The 22267-nt window shown below is 44.7% G+C and overlaps 1 long non-coding RNA gene across 1 annotated transcript; it reads left to right on the forward strand.

Moving 5' to 3' along the window:
* The first annotated feature begins 676 nt into the window (after positions 1-676).
* On the forward strand, positions 677-21916 carry LOC148684626 (uncharacterized). Its single transcript, XR_015951737.1, has 3 exons — positions 677-995; positions 19652-19795; positions 20584-21916. It is a non-coding gene; the product is annotated as an uncharacterized LOC148684626 (long non-coding RNA).
* The last annotated feature ends 351 nt before the right edge of the window (positions 21917-22267 follow it).

Here is a 22267-nt window from a genome sequence, read left to right on the forward strand (position 1 = left end):
GTGGATTCTTCTGTTTTCCCATAGGAAGACATATTGTGAAGATTATAAATGCAAAATATCTATTCTATATTTTGTATTTATAATCTTCACAATATGTCTTCCTATGGGAAAAAAGAAGAATCCACATTAACTATTTCTTGTGGGAAAAACTCCAGTTTTATAGTGTTTTCATTAAACTTACGTAGTTAAAGTCTCCCTGTTTTTTGTCTCTCTATTCATGTAAAATTAAATGTAGAAAATTTGTCTTTCCTTTCTGGGCTGCATTCCAATTGTTGTTATACAAGTTCCATTAAAAAACATCATGATGAGGTTGTCTTGTATGGACACACACACATATACACACTGCCATTATGGTGACAAATTTTCAAATGGAAATTCTAAGACAGCAATTGGAAGACAGCCCAGAAAAGAAAGGGAAAGATTTGTATGTTTTATAGGAACAGGGAGACAAGGCAACATGAACCATTGCTGCGGTCCCTCCCACTTTCCGTTCCCATCTCCATTGGAGGTTGGGTGAGTGCCATGGGCTCCTCCATCATCACCCTTGCAGCCTTGTGACATTTGAGCTCCAGACTTCCAAACTCTGAAGAGGTCGTTTTGGAGCAACTTCTTGCATGCCAGTTATTCCAACATAGCAGTAGTGGCTGGGGCTCATTGGGACTGACAGGGCAGACATCAGGGAGACAGACAGTAGGTGGCGCCAGAGCCAATGACAGGGGGAGCCCAACGTATTCTAGGCTGGCTTGTATCCTCCTCCCTGCTGCATTCTAAAATGACAACACAAACACTTTAGAATCATAGAGTTGGAAGGGATCCTGGGGATCATCTAGTCCAAACCCCTGTGGTGCAGGAATATGCAGCTCTCCCATCCAGGGATCAAACCTGCAACCTTAGCGTTATCAGCACCATGCTCTAACCAACTGAGCTATCCAGGCACAAGAGGAGGAAGAAGACAGCCAGTGCCACTCCATAGACTGGTTGCCAGTAGAAGACAGGTAGGTTGGGGGGGGGGCTGACTGAGGGCTTTCTGAGGTTGGTGGGGCAACCCTCCTCCCTCCCTCCCTCCCTCCCTCCCTCCCTCCCTCCCTCCCTCCCTCCCTTTCTCCCCGCTGTGCTTTGCATTTACATCATCTGAAGAAGACCTTGGTGGACCCAAGAGCTTGCTCGCTTTTGATAAGGTTTGGACTGGCATTCACAAAAAGGATTTGGGGATTTTTCAAAAATAAAATAAAATGGCAGTTTAACCCTTAGCCATGTGTGCTAATATACCCGACCTCTTCTGGGTTATTCAGTGGGTTTCTCTCTGATAAGCATTTATTAATTTGGCATTGGAGGATTGGCAAATCACACCCAGGTAATGACATCATCACCCATCTGCAACATAAGAGTCATCCCTTTGTCCAAGTCTGTCCATGCTGTGCAACACAACTGTTTCCAGGCAGAGGGAGATACTATAAAGGCTGTAATCTTATACCCACTTACCCATGAGTAAGCTGCATTACACTCAATGGGATTTTCTGCTTAGTAGACAAACAGGCTTGTGCTATAAAACAGGTTTTGTCTTTAATATGATATGCTGTTCCATCAGCCTGCAAAATCCCCATCTAAGCTATGATTTAATGCCTTATTTATTTGCTAATTAACATGTCCTCTGGTGTGTTTTTTTCTCTCTCTCAAAGAGTTGAAAGCTATCATTCTGCATAAGAGAGTGTGTCAAGTCATACCATATGCAGTGACAAATGTGCATTATACCAAGTGTGTCGTGGACAAAATTAGTTTACAGTCTTAGCTGGCAGCATTTCTCATCCCTGTGTTCTGAATCACTTTCTCCTTCATCAAGCCACAAATTAAAACTGTCCCAGTGTGTGCATATATTACATTTCTCCTACAGTTGGGATTAGTGACTGAGACACAGAATTAGCAATGTGCTGTACTCATTATGATATGGGCTGTATTCTATTAAATTTCTATTTCTTTGAACCAAGAAGAGCCATGAGTTGCCATGTTTCAGTTGCCTGCAGCCAGCAAGGCTGTTGTTGTTTAGTCGTGTCCGACTCTTCGTGACCCCATGGACCAGAGCACGCCAGGCACTCCTGTCTTCCACTGCCTCCCGCAGTTTGGTCAAACTCATGTTCATAGCTTCGAGAACACTGTCCAACCATCTTGTCCTCTGACGTCCCCTTCTCCTAGTGCCCTCAATCTTTCCCAACATCAGGGTCTTTTCCAAGGATTCTTCTCTTCTCATGAGGTGGCCAAAGTATTGGAGCCTCAGCTTCACGATCTGTCCTTCCAGGGAGCACTCAGGGCTGATATCCTTAAGAATGGATAGGTTTGATCTTCTTGCAGTCCATGGGACTCTCAAGAGTCTCCTCCAGCACCATAATTCAAAATAGCCAGCAAGGAATAGCCAGCAAGGCTATTCCATGCAAAAAGCTAATTAGCGACTCCTCCTTCCCTTGCAGTGAAACAAACTCTACAGTCAACAAATTAATATATTTGATTCTCAGATGCAACAGACCCATGCTCAGAACGTCTGCATTTTACTGCGTTTTGCACCAAACTTTCAGAAGTGTTTTCTGAACAAATATTTAAGTACACATTGTATTTGCCATCACAGGCGCAGTGTGATGCCCGCAGCATGGTAAGTAGGGTTGCCATACATTCAGATTTTCCCAGACATATGCAGAATACTGCAGTTAGCAGCAGTGTCTGGGTGGAAATCAGGCAAAAGTCCAGGAAAATCCAGATGTATGGCAGCCCTTGTCGGCAGTGCTTCATTTGCCTTTTCCCCATAAAATTGCTCAACAACGGCATCTTTTCTGATTTTGCCCGAAAAACTCAACAACTTTGCCGGATTTTTCACTGTTTGAAATATGCCAATCCCAGTGGTAAGAAGCTCAACATCACAAAAAAACCAAGATCATGGCCACTGGTCCCATCACCTCCTGGCAAATAGAAGGGGAAGAAATGGAGGCAGTGAGAGAATTTACTTTCTTGGGCTCCTTGATCACTGCAGATGGTGACAGCAGTCACGAAATTAAGAGATGCCTGCTTCTTGGGAGAAAAGCAATGACAAAGCTAGACAGCATCTTAAAAAGCAGAGACATCACCTTGCCGACAAAGGTCCGTATAGTTAAAGCTATGGTTTTCCAAGTAGTGATGTATGGAAGTGAGAGCTGGACCATCAAGAAGGCTGATCACCAAAGAATTGATGCTTTTGAATTATGGTGCTGGAGGAGACTCTTGAGAGTCCCATGGACTGCAAGAAGATCAAATCTATCCATTCTGAAGGAAATCAGCCCTGGGTGCTCACTGGAAGGACAGATCCTGAAGCTGAGGCTCCAATTCTTTGGCCACATCATGAGAAGAGAAGACTCCCTGGAAAAGACCCTGATGTTGGGAAAGATGGAGGGCACAAGGAGAAGGGGATGACAGAGGACAAGATGGTTGGACAGTGTTCTCGAAGCTACCAACATGAGTCTGACCAAACTGCGGGAGGCAGTGGAAGACAGGAGTGCCTGGCGTGCTCTGATCCATGGGGTCACGAAGAGTCGGACACGACTAAACGACTAAACAACAACAGTGGTAAGGGCCAGAAAACATAGAAATAAACACAAGAGATTAGCATTGGGTTGAAAGAGGCCACAACCTTTTACAGATTACAGCTGTAGCTAGATTTTGGCCAAGGTACTGGGTATGTATCCGGTATCAAGCAGCCCGTCTGCTGGTTGATAAATATGGTGGGGTCGACCCAGAGCTCAGGAGTCACGCCTAACATGGACCAGATGTTATCAGCCCCATGTGGGCCACCATTGAGAAAGGTGCTGGACCCATTGGCCCCCATGTGGGCTCCCAGACAGAGACTCCCCTTCTGGACCCCTTTAACAGGGATCAGCTAAGGATCCAAGCCAATGCCTTATCTACCAAAGTTGTGACTGTTGCTGGGAGGCATTTGAAAACCTGCAAACCAGCCACTTCGTCTGCAGGGGAAAAAATCCACTCGGGCCCTGAATACATCTACTGAATAAACCATAGCAATGGCCTCAAGTCAGCCTGCCTGCTCACCTTTGTATAGGCCTCTCCCAGTCTGGGTGGATGGGTGATCAATCCAGCAATGGCCTCCGAATAGAGCTCACTCCACAAGGTCACCCTCTTAAGTACTGGCAGGTGGTGGGCCTGATCCACCCCTTCCCCTGCGACCAGATTGACCATTGCATTGGGCTCCTTCCCTGTCAGCCACTGGAGCCGGAATGGGAGGCTCCAGACTTCCCTGCTACAGCCGTGCAGGAGGGTGATGAGGCTGCAGCCATACTTCTTCCCCAGAGCCTCAGGTGAGTGGGAACTGTATTGCAACACAACAAATAAAACCAAGCATGAATAAGAGAACATGTAATAAATGTGAATGAAGCCATAGCTCAAAGGTTATGTAAGTAAACTTACACCAGGACTAGGGCTCAGGACTACAGGGTCTCTCCATCAGCTCACCTGGGATTGCTCCGTTGGTAAAGCATGAAACTTTTAATCTCAGGGTCATGGGTTCGAGCCGCGTGTTGGGCAAAAGATTCCTGCATTGCAAGGGGTTGGACTGCATGACCCTTGCATCTAGAATTGTATGATTCCACATTGTATGTATGTACAGTATTGTATTTATGATTCTAGCTGGGCAGAGCCAGATTCAAGTCTTTGTTGGCCCTAGACAGGCACTCTTATAATGATTGGTCCCCAAGACAGAGCTAGTAAATACAGTGGTACCTCTGTTCTCGAAGGTAATCTTTTCCAGAAGACCATTTGACTTCCGAAATGTTCAAAAACCAAGGGGGAGAGGGCCGGGTGCAAGTTCAATTGAGAAAATTGAAAAACACGCAGCGGAAGCTGTTTGACTTCCGAGGCACGTTCAAAAACGGAAGCATTTAGTTCCAGGTTTTCAGCGTTCGAAAACCGAAATGTTCGGCTTCCAAGACACTGGATAACCAAGGTACCACTGTACTGGTAATGGCATTAAATGGGCATTCAAGTATTTAATTGTTAGGCACAGCCAGACAAAGTACAGATGCATACTGGCTATTCACTGCTCTGGCTGTAGCTGAAAGGTTTATTCGTCTTTTGAGATTTCAGGAAATTTTACATCCCATTGAGCCACCAAGGGAAAGAAGTTGTGATACATCTCTGTGATGACACCTCAGAGTTGCCAGCTTGCAATCTCCATAATTGGAGAGTGAAGTCAAATGGGCCTTAGAAAGCATTGCTAATAACAAGGCCAGTGGAAGTGATGATATTCCAGCTGAACTATTTAAAATTTTAAAAGATGATGCTGTTAAGGTGCTACACCCAATATGCCAGCAAGTTTGGAAAACTCAGCAATGGCCAGAGGATTGGAGAAGATCAGTCTACATCCCAATTCCAAAGAAGGGCAGTGCCAAAGAATGCTCCAACTACCGCACAATTGCGCTCATTTCACACGCTAGCAAGGTTATGCTTAAAATTCTACAAGGCAGGCTTAGGCAGTATGTGGACCGAGAACTCCCAGAAGTGCAAGTTGGATTTCGAATGGGCAGAGGAACCAGAGACCACATAGCGAACATGCGCTGGATTATGGAGAAAGCTAGAGAGTTCCAGAAAAACGTCTACTTCTGCTTCATTGACTATGCAAAAGCCTTTGACTGTGTCGACCACAGCAAACTATGGCAAGTTCTTAAAGAAATGGGAGTGCCTGATCACCTCATCTGTCTCCTGAGAAATCTCTATGTGGGACAAGAAGCTACAGTTAGAACTGGATATGGAACAACTGATTGGTTCAAAATTGGGAAAGGAGTACGACAAGGTTGTATATTGTCTCCCTGCTTATTTAACTTATATGCAGAATTCATCATGCGAAAGGCTGGACTAGATGAATCCCAAGCCGGAATTAAGATTGCTGGAAGAAATATCAACAACCTCAGATATGCAGATGACACAACCTTGATGGCAGAAAGTGAGGAGGAATTAAAGAACCTTTTAATGAGGGTGAAAGAGGAGAGCGCAAAATATGGTCTGAAGCTCAACATCAAAAAAACCAAGATCATGGCCACTGGTCCCATCACCTCCTGGCAAATAGAAGGGGAAGAAATGGAGGCAGTGAGAGATTTTACTTTCTTGGGCTCCTTGATCACTGCAGATGGTGACAGCAGTCACGAAATTAAAAGACGCCTGCTTCTTGGGAGAAAAGCAATGACAAACCTAGACAGCATCTTAAAAAGCAGAGACATCACCTTGCCGACAAAGGTCCGTCTAGTTAAAGCTATGGTTTTCCCAGTAGTGATGTATGGAAGTGAGAGCTGGACCATCAAGAAGGCTGATCGCCGAAGAATTGATGCTTTTGAATTATGGTGCTGGAGGAGACTCTTGAGAGTCCCATGGACTGCAAGAAGATCAAACCTATCCATTCTTAAGGAAATCAGCCCTGAGTGCTCACTGGAAGGACAGATCGTGAAGCTGAGGCTCCAATACTTTGGCCACCTCATGAGAAGAGAAGAATCCTTGGAAAAGACCTTGATGTTGGGAAAGATGGAGGGCACAAGGAGAAGGGGACGACAGAGGATGAGATGGTTGGACAGTGTTCTCGAAGCTACGAACATGAGTTTGACAAAACTGCAGGAGGCGGTGCAGGACAGGAGTGCCTGGCGTGCTGTGGTCCATGGGGTCACGAGGAGTCGGACACGACTAAACGACTAAACAACAATCTCCATAATAGCTCTGTTCTAAGCTCTCTGCTTTGCCTTCCACTCCATTGGCTAAATGGCCTTGAGCGGCTTTAGTTTTCAGCTGTGGCTAATGGAGGTATCAGGCTCCTCTAACTGGATGCTGCAAGTTTCAGACGGGGGTCGAAGGGAGTCTTGAGCCTTGTGCTCCTTTGAGGCTAGAAATAGAAACTGGTATCTGTGCAAGTTTTACAACCTGTCCCTAATGTAACATCACAGGGCAGTGAATGGCTTGGTCAGGAGGCCAGGAGAAAGAAGAACCTGGAGATTTAAAAGAAGAACTAAAAACATCTGAGTAAACAGTACATAGAGGGAGGATATTTAAACCATAGCTGCCAAGTTATCCCTTTTTTTAAGGGATTTTCCCTTATGCTGAATAGGCTTCCTCGCAAGAAAAGGGAAAACTTGGCAGCTATGATTTAAACATGTTGTTAAGAAGTAACCAGGGCAGAAAAGATATTGCAGTAATAATTTGCCATAAAGTGCATGGAGCAGTTTCAAGCAGACTTATCCTCCCTAATGACCCCACAGATGGCGACCTCATTATACTTTTATATTTGACCTCTGAACATTCATTGCCTTTAAAAGCCTCCTTCATATTTTATTTTGACCCTGAATAATAGAACACTGCGGTCTTGAAAACAAATAGTTTCCCCCCCAGCCCAGAGTTATGTAATTTTGGATCAGTGGGAGCATGAAAGTTCAAACCTGACTTGTAACACTGTAATGTTACATTTTTAATAACTATTTAATTTAATCTGTTTGGGTATTTTAACTTTTTTGTATGTCTTAAAGTAGGGTTGTAAATTTTTCTTGGTTTTACTGTTTTATCTCTTGTAGACCATTTTGAGGTTGTTGGGGTTTGTTTTTTCAATCAAGTGGGATATAAATTATAATTTTTCAAGTCATCTTGAAAGAACGAAGGTTTTGGGTAGTCATAGAAAAGGCCAGAGATGTTCTACTGAGCTTGCTATGACAATTTAGAAGTTGCCTTCTGGCGCAATGGATGCTGGTGGTGGCCGGGAGTTGAAATAGGTGCTGGTACCCTTACTCTTCCTGGGTGTTTTGTCCTGTGGAACAAATATAGAAACTTGGCGTAATTTTCATTGAGAAGATGATGTGAGTTGAAGCATTGAAGACCCACCCCCATCCCCAGTGCCATGGCCCTGATTGGATTCAGAAGGGGAGAAAGAGAGAGTCTCTACATCTGCCATTTAAACTTTTAAGAAAGAGCCCAACATTTAACCATGGATCTCCAGATTTCACATTGAGTTTTGGCCCTCGTAGAGTTTTCTCAATGTCTCTTGCTGAACTGAAGTGACACAGTCCAATTCTATGCATAACTACTCAGTAGGGCGCTCATAAGTAAGTGATCAAAGGATTGCAGTCATTGGATGCATCAAGGGATAGTGGATAAATTTGATGCAGTTCACATTTAAAGGTGAATCTAGCTATCAGACACTTTCCAAAGCAATCTTATAACTGAAACAGACATCTATCAAGATTTGCATGTCTCTCAATTTTGCAATATGGTTCTCCAGCCAAGTAATGTGTACAAAAATGCATCTATTAGGATATATTGTTTGTAAATGCTCCAGTACTTTGGCCACCTCATGAGAAGAGAAGACTCCCTGGAAAATACCCTGATGTTGGGAAAGATGGAGGGCACAAGGAGAAGGGGACGACAGAGGACAAGATGGTTGGACAGTGTTCTCGGAGCTATCAACATGAGTTTGACCAAGCTGCGGGAGGCAGTGGAAGACAGGAGTGCCTGGCGTGCTCTGGTCCACGGGGTGACAAAGAGTCGGACACAACTAAACGACTAAACAACAAATTGTTCGTAAAAATGCATACAGGTCCCAGGATGGGTTACAACAATTTTTTTAAAAAAATATTATAAACAATTAAATCCTATTGCAGTCATGGGACTAATGTAGATCCTGAAAATGCACATTACTGGTGTCAAGAGCTTCGTAAATTTCTTGCAAAAATGTGTATATGAAACAAAATTGCTTAGCAGCATGTATGTTAGGAGATATTTGCACTAAAATGCTGGTGAATTTTCACAAGGACTTTGAAATAAATAAATTCCAAACTGATGTGGAAATGTGGAGAGGTAAACTTAAGACTGGCAAAATGAGAAACAGAGAGAAACCAAAATCGAAAGATTTGCTGACCTTTAGATGGGTCCAAGTGAGCATTCTTACTTCATTTCCCTTTTGGCCCTCCTTGCCCCTGAACTGAGCTTTGTGCCACTGCTATTTATTCACACATGCTCCCTCCACTTTTGAATTTAAAAAATAGATAAAATAATGTTGAATTTGTACAACTGCATGTGTTCCTCAAAATGTTAGATGCAGTGTCAAAAAGGATTGTTCCCAAAAGGGAGGGAAGAACTTGAAAGCAGGGTGATTGAGAAAGCAGGGCTCTAGGACTGTGATGTAGTCAGGTGTAGAATCAGTCATGAGAGGTTTAGTGGGTGGAACCACAGGTGACATGTAAGAAACGGGTGCATAGAAGCAATGGCAATGATAACATTGAGGCTCTTTAAAAAAAACAAAATAAAATTCATGCCTCCAGCAAGATAGAAGAATGGAAGGATATTGACCAGGAAGAGGGACACCATTAGTCTGGTTTACAGATCCATCATGAAGACATTTGTATCTCTAATGAGGTACAAGCTTTTGCCTGAGAGAACCCAAAACTGGGACACTTAAAAAAAAGAAAGAAATGGGTGACAGATCATAGAATGTACTGCAAAGTGCTCCACTCTCTTGAGTGTTCATTAGTAGCAGTTTTTATGGCCAACTATAGCTCTGGATGAACTTCAACAAAAATGCAACACAGCACTATTAAAATAAAAGGGGGGGGGGAATTAACCGGCTTTCTAGAAAAGGGCGAAACAACTCCTTGTCAAAAGAGTGCTGCATCGATGGTGCCAGCTTTTGCAGGCAGATGTCTGGCACCAAGGAAGAAGGAAATGACAAGCAGTTTGGGGGCCCATTTGCCAAATGAGAGTTGATGAGAATTTGAAGGGGGTGGAAAGGAGGAGAGTAGGCGGTCTGGCCCAAGGCCAGCAAACAGTTAACTGTCAGCAGCTGTAAGGATACGACATGGCGGGACTACAGATTTTGTCACTGAGGTTTTCTCTGCATAGCAGCTGCCTACCCTTCAGATTGACCAGTTTGGCACTCAGGGGAAACATCCCTGAAAAAGGCAGGGGTCTTTGCTAATTTAATATCATCTCCTTTGTACACAATATACGTTAGATACAAGAAGAGCCATGCTGGATCAGGCCAGTGGCTCATCTAGTCCAGCATCCTGTTTTCACTGGCACCAACCAGAGGCCCAAACCCACAAGGTAATAAATAAGCTTGTTCAACTGCTTTTGTAACTTCACGTCATCCCATGTTGATATCTGACAGGTAGGCAGGCCCACTAACCTCTTAAGAGTTGTCCTGTTGTATGAGGGGATAAAAGTCTGGCGTCCCAGGCCCAAAATGTTTCCCAGCCCTGCAGTAGATTCCCTGGTGTGCTCCAGGTGGAATCTGGAAACGTGTTAGTATGTATACTGCTAAGTGGGTTTCCAATATAAGGTGCTGCCTGCCTATACGTCCACTATGCAGTTGCACAATATTGTTTAGAAAGCAAGCTGGACACTTTCTCATCTAGGTTCAGCCTGATGGTTTCCAAAATGCATAAACAGGGCTCTCCTTGCTTCTTGTGAGTGTGGCAGGTTGAAGCTCTGGGACTAGTGACGTCCATGAAATCAAATCAAGCCCATTCAAACCTTCAATGGTTTCTCCTGCATAACCCAAACACAGTATTTTCAAGCTGCTTTCTTTTGGGATTTGACAAGGAAGTTGGTTGTTAAATCTAAGGTTGAGTTTATTATACTGTCGTGAATAGAATCAAAGCTTCCTGTTTGCCGTTACTGAAACCCCAGTATACGTTCTTGTTGCTGTTCTTTTCCCTTTCTTAGTTACTGCTTCCCCCCCTCCTTTAATTTCTTTCTCTTCCTTTATAAAATCTCACTTATTCCCTCAGTGAACCTGTATCTTTAAAAAAACCAAAAACCACTCTTTTCCAAACTCTGTTTCAAAATATGTTCTACCAGTGCTATATACGTACTGGTACAAATATATTGAGGCATGGGAGAATAAAAACCTCCCACAAACACACAGGTCATTGGTTTTGTTTTGTTTTGTTTTTTGGATGGCTTGGGGGTTTTTTTTGGTGGGAGGTATGCCACTACATTGTCAAAAATACATCGTGATTGCAATGATGTGCTTTTTGTGAGAGCGACAATGCTTTAGCAAACGTCACTGTCAAATGTCCCTCTTATCTTTCAAAATAATTGCATGGTCATCAGCTGGAACGATCACTTTGGGGGACCATCCCTTAGTAATAAAAGCATACACTCTGCATGAAAACATCCCGAGTTCAATCCCTGGCATCTATAGTTAAAATGATCGAGACTAAAAACTCATTCATGCTGAAATTTATGACAGCTGCAGAACAGATGCTACTGCTCTAGATGAACAAATAGTCTGGCTAGTATAAGGCATATTATCATAATACGAGTGAGGAACGGTGATCTTAGGGTGGCCATGTGTCCTACTTTACAGAGGACAGTGCTCGATTTGAAGAAGTGTTGGAAGACTGCTCTTTCTTTGAATAAGTCATCCCTTTTGACAAGCTGCCTGGTTTAAAGTACCTTAAGGAGGTACCTTGAAGATTCTCACCAACAATTATAACCTGGATACCAGACACAGCAGGTAGGCACACAGGTTGTCTGGTCACATCTGTGAGATGTAAAGATAAAGGACCCCTGGATGCTTAAGTCTGGTTGAAGGTGACTATGGGGTTGTGGCGCTCATCTCGCTTTCAGGCCGACAGAGCTGGCGTTTGACTGGACTTAACCATCCAGGGGTCCTTTACCTTTTTACCTTTTTTTTAAACCACAGACAGCTTTCTAGGTCATGTGGCCAGCATGACTAAACCACTTCTGGCACAATGGAACACCATGACAGAAGCCAGAGAGCACGGAAATGCCATCTCCTTCCCGCCGCAGTGGTACCTATTTATCTACTTGCACTTTTTGGTGTGCTTTCAAACTGCTAGGGTGGCAGGAGCTGGAACAGAGCAACAGGAGCTCACACCGTTGCGGGGATTCGAACCATGACCTTCCGATTGGCAAGCCCAAGAGGCCCAGTGGTTTAGACCACAGCATCACCCGTGTCCCTAATGGTGAGATGTATGGTGAGATGTATTGGAATCCAGGTGGTCCAGGGCCTAAACTTTTCACAGTTAAGTAGGCCGGCCAGCAAGTTTTGGCTGTCATAATTTACTTTTTCTATTATCTCTTTTGTGTCTATGTTGGCAACGGAGTGGGAAATGGGTGCTGAGATGGATTTAGCTCGGGGCTTCCCGTTGCTTATCCTTACTGTAACGTTGCATGGATTATTCTAGTACATCTACTGTACCTGTCTGTGCCGCTCTTGAATTCTTGTTTCCTGTCCCCACCCCTACTTCTCAGTGAAGTTCTGTTGACTGTCCCCTTTTCAACTTGTATTGACCGTGGGAAATATGAGAGCAGCAGCGAGGTTGGAGAATTCCGAAAGAAACAGAAAGAGGAGTGGAAATTGCTGCTGTTTGCTTATTCGTCCCATGTCTGGAATGGAAATCAATCCAGAGAATGTGATCAGTATTCACTGCTGTTGTTGCTTTCGCTCTGCAAACATGATATAACTGGTGGTGTCCCCACCCCAATTTGTGTTGTCTTTCCTTTCCATTGAAATGAATAGGATGGAGTAATATAATGACAACATAATGCGTGTAACTTATGCCATTAATTGCATAGGTTTTGCATTTTTGCCACAAATTTAATTAAATAACAACAACAACAACAACAACAACAACAACAACATAACTTTTAGTAGGAGGCAAACTACAGTGGAACCTCGGTTTATGAACACCTCGGTTTATGAATTTTCGGTTTACGAACGCCGCGGACCCATCTGGAACAGATTAATTCACTTTCCATTACTTTCAATGGGAAAGTTCGCTTCAGTTTATGAACGCTTCAGTTTATGAACAGACTTCCGGAACCAATTACACCCATGCTTCGGGTTAAGTACGCTTCAGGTTGAGTACTCCGCGGACCCGTCTGGAACGGATTAATCCACTTTTCATTACTTTCAATGGGAAAGTTCGCTTCAGTTTATGAACGCTTCAGTTTAAGTACTCTGCGGACCCGTCTGGAACAGATTAATTCACTTTCCATTACTTTCGATGGGAAAGTTCGCTTCAGTTTATGAACGCTTCAGTTTATGAACAGACTTCCGGAACCAATTGTGTTCCTAAACCGAGGTACCACTGTGCAGAGGAATGGAGAAAGTGTTGCATGAGACAAATACAGGACAGAATGGGAAATGAAGCCTTTTCATCTCCCTGGAGAATGCTGCCTCCATCTAGATCAGGGTGGTCCAACATGTGGCCCACAAGGCCATTTTTTGTGGCCCTCCAGCTTCCCACCCTCTACCTCACCCAGGGCAGTACAGCCAAGCCGGCAGAAACAGAGGCGAGTGTGTGTGCCACAGCCAAAGGCAGGCTCCTCCTCCTCCTCCTCCTCCTCCTCCTCCTCCTCCTCCTCCTCCTCGGCTGCTGCAGGAGCTCTGGGTTGCCATGAGGCTGCGCTCTTGGGCCTGCTTGGAGCATGGCTGCGTGCCCAGGCTGCTGGGGCTCTGGAGTGCCAGAGCCTCCCAGAAAGTGGGCGGTGCAGAGAAGCAGCATGGTGTGTGTGGGTGTGTTTGCATTTCAGTACAGAAGACTTTGCTTTCTTTTTTGCAGTGCAGAGAAGTGTGAGCTTTGAGATGTACCAATTGATGGGGGAGAGAAGGGGGTTTTGGTGCAGAGAAGAAGTATAGGGGGGGGTAGGTGGGTAGGTGTATGTGAACAAGTATTTTCAAACATGAACTTCAGAAAGTCCAGAATTCGAAAAAACTTATCAGACAATTCACTCAAGAGTTGCCTGTGGATGTCAACAACCAACCTCAAGGTGGACATTGGTCAACTTCTCAAGAATCCTCTAGCTCAGACATCCCATTGATATGTGCCTTGTTAACAAAAGCTACTACATCTGTATGTGTATGAAATCTGTTTAATAAATAAATAAATACAGTACATTAAATCTATTTATTGTGTATTTATTTAAATCTCTCTCTCTCTAATCTACCGTATCTATCTATCTATCTATCTATCTATCTATCTATCTATCTATCTATCTATCTATATCTAATATTAAATAAAATTAACTGTATTGCAATCACTTAAATTTACAATATGGAAATTTAATTCAGTGTGAGGTCCCCGGCTTCTGTGTCAAAGTACTCTTGCGGCCCACTTGGTCTGAGAGGTTGGAGCACCCTGAGCTAGACATTTCATTGCTTTCCCCCACACTGCTGAAATGCGGTGTTTTATATTCCAAACTCCCCTCCACCTCTGCTATATTTTGGAATACCAACTATTTAGCAGAGCTACAACTTTTTAAAGTGTGAGACTGCATGTGCAGAAAACCTCTAAAGGCAGCTAATTGCTAGTGCCCTCTGTTGTCATGCAGTCTGCCATCTGGCATGCAGAGAAGCCGAAGTTAACTTGCTTGACGAGATGGCGAAAACCAGGACTATAAATAAATGCCCAAGGGAGGGGCTTTAACTAATTGGAAACTAGGGTAAGTGGAACAGGGGGGAGGGGGGAAGCTACACCAATATTGCATAGACCTCGTGCACATCTTTGGTTGTAGGTTCTGGGATGCGGGGGGGACGGACCCTAGCCCCAAGCTACAGCCATTAAGAAACAATAGAGAGCGCCACTGGCAGTGCAAGGGAACATAGGTGTGAACAGAGACTGGGGATTTGGAAAGCTGCCAGGATAACTGTGTGTGAGGTAACAGGAAAATAACGTCTTTAGCAGGTTGGCTGAAAGCAGGCTAGGAGAGATGGCTTGGACTCCAGTGCTGCACTGCTATGGGGAAGAAGTCGCTCTTGAGATGACCATACTGTAAGATCTGGACTCTCCCCCCCCCATCTAAATTCAGGTGTAAATATGTGAATAAACTGCATTTCTTAAAGCTATGACAGCCTCTGCCATGTTTTTAATTCTCCAAAGGGGCACAAACCTGGAGGGGCCAGGCAATTTGTTTCTACATAATTAACCCTTATAGACCAATCCTATTATTCAGAACTACATCCCACTACGTCCAAAATCAAGATGCAAAAGGTTGTGGCTTTAACAAATTAACAGAATTATACTCCATAATAACTTGTCCACCAAGAGGGTGATTGTTCTTTTGCTAAAGATATACTTGACCTCTGTCTGTCTCACACAATTACCCAACAATGGCCTAAACTGCACTTGACAATATATCATGATGAGGATCAGCAGTAGCCAGTTCTAAACCCTTTTCTGCCCAGTGGTTGCCTGCTAAAAATTACCCCTGTGGGACCCCTTTTTGCTTTCTTTCTTGGGGGAAATATATTGATTGCCAAATTCCCAATAGGGATGCACAAATCTGTCAATTTCAATTTCTCTCTGTTTCTCATTTTTTCAGTCAGATCTCCCCATTTGCACATCTGTTTGTGAATATTATGGTCACCATGAAAATTCATCAGCATTTAAGTGCAATTTTCTCTTGATACACACGTTTGCCCAATGTAGGCATTTTTGCAAAGCAATTCCCCTCAATAGGATGCACTTTTGTATGCTTTTTTAACAAAACTAAAAATGTGTTTTTGTGCACACTTTATTATATGCATTTTGGTACACATTATGTGGCTGGATAACTGCATTTGGAAAATTTGCAAAAGGGTTAATTTTCAAAGGTGGCTATGCTTCAGTCCATGCATGATTTCAGAAAGTGCAGATTAGGTAGGTTTGCCTTTAAATGCAAAATGAATAAAATGTATCCCCTCTCCTTGTGTGTCTTCAGTCCATGGCTGCATTTTGAAGATGACTGCTTTGGGGACATGCAACTGTTGAAGGGTCCAACCAACTGTCTAAGCCAGAGGTTTCTCAATCTCAACCCCACACAATACCAGGGCAATAACAGTGGGCTGCTTGCAAAACAGTTGAAAGGATGACTGAGACAATGCTTTGAATGCCAAAAATTTGCTATATCAATGCAAGCAGACTGGCCACATGCCCTACTCTACAGGGGACAATGCTCTATTTGGAGGCATCTTCTGATGGGTTGTCCAGTCCAAACCCAGTTCAAATCTAAAGAACAGGAAGGAGGGAGAATAAGAGGCCTTGAATTTCCCCACCAGCAGTTTGGACTGCCAAAGGAGCAAGTATGCTGGTCATTTGCTCAGTGTTCCCTATTATGGTGCATTGTATTCATACTGTACTTATTTTTTATTTTTATTTTTTGGTGGGCATCTGTCTTGAGAGTGTGCCTCTGGGAGTGAAGCCAAACTGCACCAAAGTGACCTCCCCAGGGGGCCAGGTTGGGCAGTGTGTATGGAGGTCCTGGGCTGCCCAGACAACAAGACTCCCCTCTTGGCCACACTGATGTGGTCCAAAGGAAAGCAGAGCAATGCATTTGGCACCAGCTTGGCTGCAGGAATTGCTGAAAGGAGGTGTACAAGGTGCCATCCAACCAGGGGCGAACGAAGCATGCATGATACCCAGGGCAGGGCAAACCGACCATATGGTGCATGCACAGCACCACTATGTACAGTGCATGCGTGCACTGTCCGTATGGTGGCAGGATCGCCTGCTCGCGGCTACAGCCGCCACAAACATCTGCACAGCTCTGCTCGCTTCATGCGCCCAGCCCTTTGCCCCACTCCATCAGAAGAGTCAAGCATCGGGTGTGCGAGAGAGGGAGAGCCGGGCAGCTCTCTCTCTCTCTCTCTCTCCCTCTCTCCGCCCAACCCACCCCACTCCACCCAAGACAGCGGCGGTGACTCTGAGGCAGGAATGGTGTGCCTCGGGGAGGCAGTGGCCTTTGCCACTGCTGCTGCCACCGCTGCCATACCAGTGGCTGCTGCTCCTCCTGCCCATCTGTCCTTGCTGTGGGGGTGAAGAGGCGGCAGCGGAGGGTGTAGCCAAGAGCAGAGGATCCTTCTCACACGGTTGCAGCAGTGGGGTGCCCTCTTGTCACCCTCCCAGAGATGGTGCTGGGGGCGATGCACTCCCTCCGCCCCCCTCTTTCCTGCATCCAACCATCTTAGGGACTCCACTCTAGATATGCGTAGGATTTACTCCTTAGCCTTTTTTTCTCCTGAGAAGAAGGCCTTCTCAGAGGACAAAACCCCACGACAGTTTGCTTTTTTAAGCCTCGCAGCTGAGAGCCACATGCAGACTAGTTCTTCAGAAGCATAGGGACTCAGGTGTAGAGGAAGCTGCCATTGATCCATTGAACTTAGGACTTTCTGCCATGGTTTGCAGCAGCTCTTCAGGGCTTGGAGATACCAGGGACTGAACCTGGGAGTTTCTGCCTGCAAGGCCGATGCTCTACCACTGAGCTACAACCCTTCTTGCCTCTCCAGCACTCTGGGCAGCTTGGCTTTCGAATGTTGCTGTTGCTCAGCACTGGAAGGGTTAATCATTTGCTCTCATTAAGCTATATTCCCATTCTAGCGACATCAACCCCTTCTGCATCTTCAGCCCCACAGGAATTTTTAACCTTCCTGCCCTCTTTCTGGATGATGTCAGAGACAAAACTGTTACCATGGAGAGGAGCAGGATAGACTCTGCAGAGATGGACCCAAACATAGCCTAAAACTCAAGCAAACTTGTGATTCATCAACCAAATTGTATGCCATCGTTAAAAGAGGTCACCCGCAATTCCACATAGAGGCTTGTGCTGTGGGAGAGAAGCAGCATTAAAGCCTCTCACTAATATGCTCAGCTCCATTTATGTACGAGAATGCAAACATTCATTTCACTAATTGATATATGGAACAAAAAGGAAGTTAGTCATCAACATGAGTGAATGCTAGAGTCCTGAGTAGCAGATACAAAAATACAGGAAGAAAAGTACTGAAGACTATAAAAAGAGCCCCTGGTGGATCAGGCCAGTGGCCCCTCTAGTCCAGCATCTTGTTCTCACAGTGGCCAACCAGATGCCTGTGGGAACCCCACAAGCATGACTTGTGATTCCCAGCAACTGTGTTCAGAGGTGTAGAACCTAGTCATTGTGGCTAATAGCCACTGATAATGGTATTCAGTAGCATTCTTACTGCTTCTGTGTAAACCTGAAGATTCCTTTTAGGTGTTGTGACTAATAGGGCTGGGCAACATATCGATAGATTGTCCAAAACCGGTTTGAAGTCCATATTGTGATATTGGCTTCATAATTTTTGACCCGGCAATACATCACAAATAATGATGTGTCTGTGTTTGTGTTTGTGTTTGTGTGTGTGTGTGTGTGTGTGTGTGCCTGTGCCTGCCATGCAAAACTCTCAATGTGGGGGGAAACCATGAAGCCAGCCAATGCCTCTACATAGCTCCACCTTTATTTCAGACAGTATGTTATATCAATATATTGTGATGCTTTGCTGATGATATATTGCAATGTTGAAATCCGGATATCTCCCAGCCTTAGAAACTTACCATATGCAACTCTGAAATATGACCAAGTTAAGAATGGCCAAGTGTTAAGCTCTAGATAGCTACTGGTGAAATAGCTATGGAGAGCTATGGATAGCTATGGAGAGACCAGAGGTACAGTTGATATTGATTGTGATTATGGTTTTTTAATTATTACTAATTATAAATGCACCATGCACTGCGCCCAGATTTAAAACACAACAGTCCCTGCCCACTGCCTTATAATCTAAAAAACACAGCACAAGATGAAGAAGGGGTGGGGAGAGAAGAGGAAACAAGCAAGCTCAGGAACCCAGTCTTAAAACTACGTAACCATTCTTATAATGCTTACAAATAGCTGAGGGAGAGGAGGAGCTGATGGAGGAGGCCTTGCAATCCCATCTCTCCTTCAGCTGCAGCCAGGTGGAATGACCAATAGGAGTCACCAAATAGAAGCTGGTTTCTCAGCTGAGCTGATGAGAAAGACCAGGGCCAGCCCTAAGGCAAGGCTGGGTGGTGCAATGCGCCAGGGCGCCGGGCCGGCAGGGGGGCACCGCACTGCTGCGCCTGCCCGCCATGCTGAGAAACGGGGTGGGAGGGCGCCGGAGGGATCGTCACACCACGGCGCCAGGGCGCCTGATATGCTTAAGACGGCCCTGGGAAAGACCATTAAAAAGTGTCATTAAAAAAAGTGTCATGTGTCAGGCATGCCACCGTGGTGCCCAGATGGGAGCCCTGTGGAAGTGGCTTTGAGCTTTCCAAAGAAAGAACACTGCCAACGTACATACAAAGGATCTGCACCCCCTCACCCTCTTCCAGCCTGTAAACCTGCAAAAGCACATTTCTTGGAATATATCAGGAAGAAGGGTACATATAAAAAAGCATTTTTCACATCAGCTACAGCCATTTGTTTAGCTGCAGGAAGTTGGAAAGGGATGAACAGCAGTGTAAATATTTAACCAAAGGGAGTTGAAAATGACCATTCGAGGAACTGAGGTTGAGAAAGAAAACAAATTATATAACTCCTAAAGGAAGCCAAAACAGTGCCTTGCCTTGAACATGGGGCAATCCCATTAGAATATGCGGTGTTATGCGCTTGGAACCCCTGGAATCTTGCACTGCTCAGAGGTTGGGTTGGGGTGCAACACCCGTATATGAGGAGAAATTCGCACTAAAATGCAGCTGGGTTTTCACAAGGGCGTCCCCCTACCACACACACTGATGTGGAAACATGGAGATGTGAAGTTATGTGAGAGAGAACCCCAAATCAATGTATTTGATTATCCTTACTGACACTGCTGTCTTCCAAATTTCCTCAGTTTATGTTTACAGGACAATATTGTTTCTGCTGTTGTCATCGCTGCACCATCAATGTTCACAGCACTTTTGAAGATGACAGGTCCCCTCCCGGAGGAACTTACAATCTAAAAACCAACACAGGAGAGAAAAGGAGGGGAAAGGAGGTTGGTAATTCTGTACCGTGTCTCGGTGGCTTCACTTTTTCCTTGCTACTTGCACTGCTGCCCAGTTGGTCCTCCCACTTTTGAGCAGTGCTCCCCAACAGCACAAGCCTAACCATGTCTACTCAGAAGACAGTCCCACTGAATTCTTTGGGGCTCACTCCCAGGTAAGTTGGGTTAGGACTGCAGCCGCCATATGAGAGGAAAATCTTAGTTATGTAGCTGGGCCAAAGTGCAACCAATTAAACTGTGCTAGCGCAATAGCATTAGACACAGTCCTGACCTTCTCATCTGTACATTGAGAGAGGTTGGGACTGTCCTGTAAATGACTGGACTTGGAAAGCTTTCCTCCAATCAAAGCAAAGCATTGCCTTTATTCCGTGACTGACGGAGCGTTAGCCAAGATGGATGGCCGCTGGGCAGGGCAGAATGTGTGAGCCGAGGCTTTCTGAAACAATTTAGGCTTTTCAAAAGGACTGTCACAGGACCTCAATTGAATAGCTGGACACTGCCTACACCCTGCCATTTCTCTTTTTGGTCTGAGTTTGCTATGCTTTAGATGTTGTATTCTGTAATCTCGGAAATCAAATTCCCGATCTTCCTTCCTTTTCTGGAGCTGTTAACAAACCAGCTGCCTTCTATAAACAATCACTCCTCCAACTTTCTCTGTCCTCCCACATGGATTCTATAAGTAAATTGCTCATATATTGTGTTCGTTAGGCATGTCAAATGACAAGTCTGTGGGCTAGATCAAAGCTTGTTTGATGGATCCTATCTCTCTTTCTCTCCAGACTCCCTGATACATCACGCCAGCTCAGTCCCTAACATATTGATGTAAAGAAAAAGCCTTTATGGTGACACACAAAGCAGAAAAGCATGGCACAGCTTGGAAAACATCACTAATGACTTTCCAAATTATCACCATGGAGGTTTAATTCTGAAACTAAATGAAGACGCTCACACAGATATGAAACGAGGGCAAGCTGCTGCAGTTCAGGAGGGGGTGAGGTGGGACAACACCTAGAAACACATCCTTCCTGCCTGTGATTCAGGACCACTCTTTCAGAGAAGCATGGAGCTATGAAGTCATTTTCCATATGGGATGCTGAAACAGACTTTGATTTAAATGACCTCTTCTTCAAATCAACTCCTTCTGCAAATGTAAACGCAAGATTGGCCAGGATGAACATTACCGGTACATCTTCTTCCTGAATTCTTTCCTGCATCAAACAGTATTCATATATGGCTCCAAAAATGCGAGGGAGGTTTCAGATAGATTTCTTCAGCCCAGTACCTTTCCAAGCACAATTCAGTGTTGGTGCTGACCTTTAAAGCCCTAAATGGCCTCGGTCCAGGAGGAGCATCTCCACCCCCATCATTCAGCCTGAGGTCCAACTCCGAGGGGCTTCTGGCGGTTCCCTCACTGCAAGAAGTGAGGTTACAGGGAGGCAGGCAGAGGGCCTTCTTGGTAGTGGCGCCCGCCCTGTGGAACGGCGAACAACCACACGCCGAACAACCACGCCCCTCTCTTTCACAGCACACACAAAAGAAGAAAATGTGAGTGAATGTGAGATGGAGCAGGGAGTGATTGGAGGATACTGAGCAAAAGATTGAGCTTGTAGGGACCTTATAAAATGCCTATAAGGACAACCTTATTTGGTAAGGCGAAGTGTTAATCTGCCCCAGAACCTTGCCTCTGAGAGCAGTCAGTTTGGGATGGTTAACAGCTGGAAGGACAAAGAGCACATAGCCTCTCTCGCGGAAGTTTCTTGCTAGGGCCAAAAGAGATGCAGCATTAAATTGCATGAAAATGAATGCATTTCAGTATACCTGAAGGAGCTTCTCCACCGTTCTGCCCAGACCCTGAGGTCCAGCTCCGAGGGCCTTCTGGCGGTTCCCTCACTGCGAGAAGCAAAGTTACAGTGAACCAGGCAGAGGGCCCTGTGGAACGCCCTCCCATCATATCTCAAGGAAATAAACAACTATCTGACTTTTAGAAGACATCTGAAGGCAGTCCTGTTTAGGGAAGTTTTTAATGTTTGATGTTTTATCCTGTTTTAATATTCTGTTGGGAACCACCCAGAGTGACTGGGGGTATAAATAAATAAATAACCTGATACAGTAGAATCGGATGCCGTAGAATTAATCAGAAGTCCCACTGAGTTAAATGGAACTTACTCCCTGGGTAAATATGCTGCCATGTTGGAAAGAGATGATGTGCTGCAGTTCTTGGTGGTACTTTGTACCAAATAACGTAGCGAGACCTCTGTAACTTTTTTTCTTTCAGATTTAAATCTGGCAACCTTAGTTCTTGCCCTCAGTACTACAAAGGTTTTATTTTGGATCTTAATTTTTTTAAAAAAATCATTTAACAATTATTAACAATAATCAGCAAAACTGCTCCAGAAAAAAAATATATATTCAGATCATAATATTCTGCAAGGAAATACGACTTAACATAAAATTACATTATTT

The sequence above is a fragment of the Zootoca vivipara genome, chromosome 9, assembly GCF_965207765.1.
Source record: "Zootoca vivipara chromosome 9, rZooViv2.hap1.1, whole genome shotgun sequence".
In the NCBI taxonomy this organism is placed as follows: domain Eukaryota; kingdom Metazoa; phylum Chordata; class Lepidosauria; order Squamata; family Lacertidae; genus Zootoca; species Zootoca vivipara.